At 47.5% G+C, this 5,491-nt stretch overlaps 1 protein-coding gene across 1 annotated transcript in view; it reads right to left on the reverse strand.

Annotated features, from left to right (window-relative positions):
• Rp1 (RP1, axonemal microtubule associated) overlaps window positions 1–5,491 on the reverse strand; it is a 54,287-nt gene that overhangs the window by 47,702 nt on the left and 1,094 nt on the right. The window lies entirely within an intron of this gene.

Consider the following 5,491-nt stretch of genomic DNA (forward strand, 5'->3'; position numbering starts at 1 on the left):
GCACAGCCCACCAGCTTCTGCAGCCAAGGATCAGCACAGCCCACCAGCTTCTGCAGCCCAGGATCAGCACAGCCCACCAGCTTCTGCAGCCAAGGGTTAGCACAGCCCACCAGCGAGTCAGGGCGTGACGCAAGCCGCAGCGCTGTCCGCCCCTTCAGGGGTGACTTCCGGCCTCTCCGCTGGGAGACCACCACATTCTGTGGTTGAAGACACGCAGAGCAGACTGCGGGGCTCCGTCGCAGTGCCCTGGGTGACCTGGGCACTCGGTCTACCTGACAGCAAGCAGCCCCCGACCGGCCGAGAGCAACCAGGCCTTCCAGAACTGCGGCAGAGCCCTGCAAGCCAGCTGCCCAGAGTGAAAATGAAAGCTGCATGTCTCCCGGACTCTCAGCGGTCTGTGCTAGGGGTCTCGCGATTATTTCTCTTATGTGGAGGATCCAGGCACCCCGGGCTGCGGGTGCTCGCGTGGCTCGGTGAGCGGACCGAGGCCTGGGAGGTCTGACAGCTTGCAGCCAGCTCAGGATGCGCCTGCCTGCGGGCGGGCGCGCTGAACCTCGCACACTGACAGCACAGGAAATGATTTCTTCTCAAAAGCAAGCGCTGAACTCACGCACCTCTAATATTTAAATGACAATGGAATACCCATCTCTGACAAAACTAAACAAAAAAAGAGGATACAAATGAACGACCATTTTGTATCTGTATATTCAAAATAGGACAATATACAGCTGCATTCTTTTAATGAATAAAAAGAGTTGTTCTAATAGTGTTTGTGGACAGGACATCATGTCTGCGTCTTGTACAGTGAATAACCACTGAGACAACAATATGCAATGTATTAATTATTGAAACTGTCCGACGAAACTGTCTCATTGTTATTTGTTTCTCAATAAAATTATTTTTTTTAAAAAGCAAAAGCAAGTGTAGCTTTCACGCAGAAAATCCCTGCCACTTGTCAGTTCCACCCCATGGACGCTCTTGCACCTAATACCTTCCTCAGGAAGAGCGTAGGCTCCTGCATCCTACAGCTATGTCACATGCATTAATAAAATCACTAGAAACTCAGTCCACCTCCACAGAGCAAGTCCCACCTGCAGAAACAGGTTCAAGGCCCAAGTCTGTCTCACCAACTTAATCTGCAGTAGGTATTCCTGGAAGAGTTACTCCGGCTCCCAAAATAGCCAACATTTCTGCTTACAGATTAGCCTTTCCTATTTTCATCTGTGACAAATGTAATGAGCCCCAGGGGAAAGAGGAAAGATTTAGGTTGTGAAAAACTGAACAAAACCAAATAACAGCTAGAATTTGTAAGGCATTTGAAGTATACCGGCCTTTTAAATAACACTGGATTCTATAAAGGAGGTGTTTTATTTACATCAAGTCTAAGACAACAAAAGCCCGGGAGGTAATGAGTCTTGGAGCTAAGACCCACTGCCACCCAAGGCCACCTCCCCAGAGGCGGGTCCTGAGACCCAGGGCCACGCCAGGGCCACCTCCCCAGACGTGGGTCACTGGAGATGCACGTGCTCAAGCAAGGAAGGCTCTGAGGTTCTTGAATGACTGAGGGGACAGCAAGCACCCCAATCTCCCTCTTGGACATCACCAATTTCACATCTCCTTGGGAGCCAGAAAGGAGCACAAGGCAAGGCGCCAACCCCAGGCCTGACTCTGCTCTGGGCTGTGAAGGAAAACGTTCCTTCTTCCTTTCTTTCGGGTTGGTTGAGGTTTAAAGGAAGACAGAGGATCCAGCCATAGATCCCCACTGCGCTTGGGAAAGGGCAACGCCAAGTAGCATGTAGCCTGCCTGTGAGGCCGGCCGTTTCCTTCCCCACTCTGGGCAAAAGGCTCTCACCTATGTTCCATGTTCTTTAGCTCCTCAGGGATTGGCAAAGACCTTTGCAAAACTTGAAGTGGATGCTGTCTGTTTAGCAACTACTGTGAAAAATGCTGTTTTGATGAATTAATATTAAAATTGTACATGATAAAGATTTATAGTACTATTTCACTAACCCTAATATCACCGAAATTTCTTTACTTGTTCCAGAGAGTGAATTATATATCACAGGCAAATATGACCACATCGTCAAGGATGTGTTCTCTGAAAGGTCAGGCGACTTCAGATGGGAATCATGCAGTTGTTTAATCAAAAACAACCATCAATCAGTCTTCATATTTTTTAAATATTTTATGTATTTATTTATTTTGGTACAGGGTCTTGCTATGCAGCTCAGACTCCCAGTGGCCCTCCTGTCTCAGCCTGTCCAGCACTGGAGTTACAGGTGTGCACCACCACATCCAGTTTCAGGGCCAGCACAGTGCACCAGGGGTTTCAGGACCAGCACAGTGTGCGGTACTGGGGACTGAATCCCAGTCCTCCCACTTGCCATGCAGGCACTTAGATCCCTGAGCTATCTCCCCAGCCAGTCTTCATATTCTTAATTAAAAAATGTTAAACCTACGTTAGAAAATGTTAAACCGAGTTCTCATATTGTTGTAGGCAGCTGAGTTAGATAGAAATATTTTAGGCAATCAGACAGGGCTGGGCCCTCGAGGGAGCCAATATAGAAGAAAAGATATCTTGCAGCTGTGGGAGAGACAGGCACCCCTGCCCGGGGGCCAGAACTCAAGACCAAAGATAAAACAAATGCACCAACATACCTCCCTAAGGATAAACATCGGTCATTGATGTTCTATATAGATTTCTATCACCTTGAAAAAGCCAGGAAGAGTCGCTAACCAGACCCCCTGCAGGAAAAGCCCCTGTCCTGTATGCATGCCCACTTGGTATGTGACTCAATTCCCCATTTGATCCTAATTTAATCAATTTTACCCAAGCAATTATACTCGGAATCCTATTGGTTGACCATAGTTCTGTCCCGCCTCATGCCCACCCAGCGAGTTCCAAGTTTCCCACCTTGGCCCTGCCTTGCTTGTAAACTTGCTCTATAAAAATCCCTAGAAAAGACGGGGTCCTTGGCAACCACTCGGGTCCCCTCTCTGTCTCTCAGGCAGAAGCTTTCTTTCCCCCAATATATGTATTCTGCTCTTAACCTCCATTGTTCCTAAAATGCATTCTTCGATTTTAGAGAATACGAAGTTGCCCCAGATATCTATCAGGTTGGGAGTTTCTTTCCCCTATAGCAACAGGAACATAATGATAATAATTTTGAAATTCTGAGTTCTGATCCTTTGAGTTGTAAATTACTTAACATCAACTGTCTGGACCTCAACTTTCCCTAAGTACAGAAAGAAGGGTTAGGGGTCATTCACTCCCTCAGCAGCTGAGCACTTTCTTCTTTAGGGGCTTTGTGGGAACAGTGCTGGAGAAGGATCTGAGGACTTCTCACTGAGTATCCAGCCTTCTTTCTAAACATTTTAATCTTAAGACAGGGTCCTGCTAAGTCACTTTCTTACACACGCTGTCGCTATGGTACTTTGCTGTAGTAGTGCTAACAATAATGCTCTTGAAATGCTAGAAAATTTGAAATTACCTTTCCCCATGGAAATAAAGTTATTTTTATTTGTGTATTTCCCTTGGACATCTGACATCATGGCATCCCTCCGTGTAGTGTCAGGATGCACAGCAGTCAGCTGAAACAGTGCTCGCCCCCCATGCAGCAAGGCAGTCTGCCTGCAGAGTGTTTTGGAAATGATATTTGTTATTGATTATTCTTCTGTTTGATATTTACTGGTTTATCTTGGACTGAGTCAATTTGAAATAAAACAATCCAACTGGAAAATGTAGATCCTCTGCCAATTCCTCACCTGAAAACCTACAGCTTGCCTTTGATATGCTAAGCATCTGTAGTGGCTCGCTTGCTGGGGGTCTTGGCCAGTTAGCCTTGCTTGCCAAAACTCTCTGGCACTCCCCTGTAAGGGGGAGTCCTTCTGTAGTAACAGTGTCCAGGTCTCCGTTACATTTGCAAGTTTCTAAGGGAGCTGTTTTGCTTTTGGTTATGTTGCTACTAACTGAATCTAAGATACTAAATAAATATAAACAGAAACTAAATACCTATCGCCATGGTGTTGGTGCTGAGTCATCACTCTGTGTGCTCAGAATCTGGATTAAAAATTTTAAATTATATATGAACTCTGATTGATCAAGAAACTCATAATTCTGTGATTATGCTATGAATTACAATGTTAGCAAATTAAATAAGAAGTTTAGAGGTTCATTCAAAAATGTTAGTTGTAGCTTTTGACTAGTGATTTTCAGTCGATGGGGTCACATAGAACCCTCTTAGGAGCAGCCCCCTCTCCTGGGGTCCTGTGACTTTTGCTCTGTGGCAGTGATCTCTCTAGAAGTCACATCCTGTGCCACTTCTTGAGGCTGCAAAGCATTACCTGCCTCAGTGCCAAATGGAGGACAGGAGCAAGCCGTGACCTGTGCACTCTAGTGCGGGGCCCCACCCGAAGGCACTGAACACCACTAACAGAAGTGACACCAAAAGGCTCCAAGCTACGTGGGTATCCCTCCTCGGACAACACCAGCGTGTCGGGCCTAGAATGAAGATGTATTTGTTCTCCACTCACCCCGAGCTTCAGCGTCCCATGGCCACACTGGTATTCCCCACTTAAGGACCTGGAATCAATAACTAGGAGGGAGAAGTAAGATCCACAGGGCAAATACCTTAGCGCAAACTCAACCACTGGACCACTAGGCCATGCTGCTTCCCATGCAAACATCTCCGGGACCGCAGAAATCCGATTCACTTAGAAATAATGTGTGCTGAAGAGCTCCGGAGCAGGCCACTCACTGGTCAGCCCCGACAACCAGGGTGGGCGGGCTGGCAGGGGGCTGCACCTTGCCTGCATCTGTATGAGTAGCTCGTGTGCCCGCCGTTGCACTTTTCACTCGAGGGCTGCCTATGGGTCCCCACTTAGGTCCCTGCTGTGAAAGCACAAAACAACACAGTTCCCACCATTTGTTCATTCTGTTCCTTTCACTTGGTCCCTGACTTTAAAGAAAACAAGAAGACTTAGTGGGTCACTGATGTCCTTTTTAGCTCCAACCTCCTAAGAGGGATGTGTGTATGTGTGTGTGTGTGTGTGTGTGTGTGTGTGTGTGTGTGTAAAGCCTCCACAACAGTCAGATCAGCTAGGAACTGAAATGAAAACAAACTTCCATTTGACCCCATAAGAAAAATCCAGGGGCCAGGGAGATGGCTCAGTGGAATAAGCACTTCCCTGGCAAGCACAAGGGTCTGAGTTCAAACCCCGGTTCTGCCAAAAAAAAAGAAAAAGAAAAAGAAAGAAAGAAAAGAAAAGAAAGAAATCCAGCACAACAGCTGGCATGCAGAGTGCTGGCCCTTAGGCCGTCTCACCCAGCTCCCCCTCCCCACCAACCCTGGGTATGGAAGTTCCGAGCCTCCCTTTTGGAGAACTCGGGGGCTGACAAGAGGAGGCTGCGCACACAGCCCTGCCGGCTGGCTCCACACCTTGCTCCTGCTATGTGACGCCCAGAAGCGTCTCCTCTGACAAGAGGAGGCTG

This window comes from Octodon degus, unplaced genomic scaffold (assembly GCF_000260255.1).
Source record: "Octodon degus isolate 3935 unplaced genomic scaffold, OctDeg1.0 scaffold00054, whole genome shotgun sequence".
In the NCBI taxonomy this organism is placed as follows: domain Eukaryota; kingdom Metazoa; phylum Chordata; class Mammalia; order Rodentia; family Octodontidae; genus Octodon; species Octodon degus.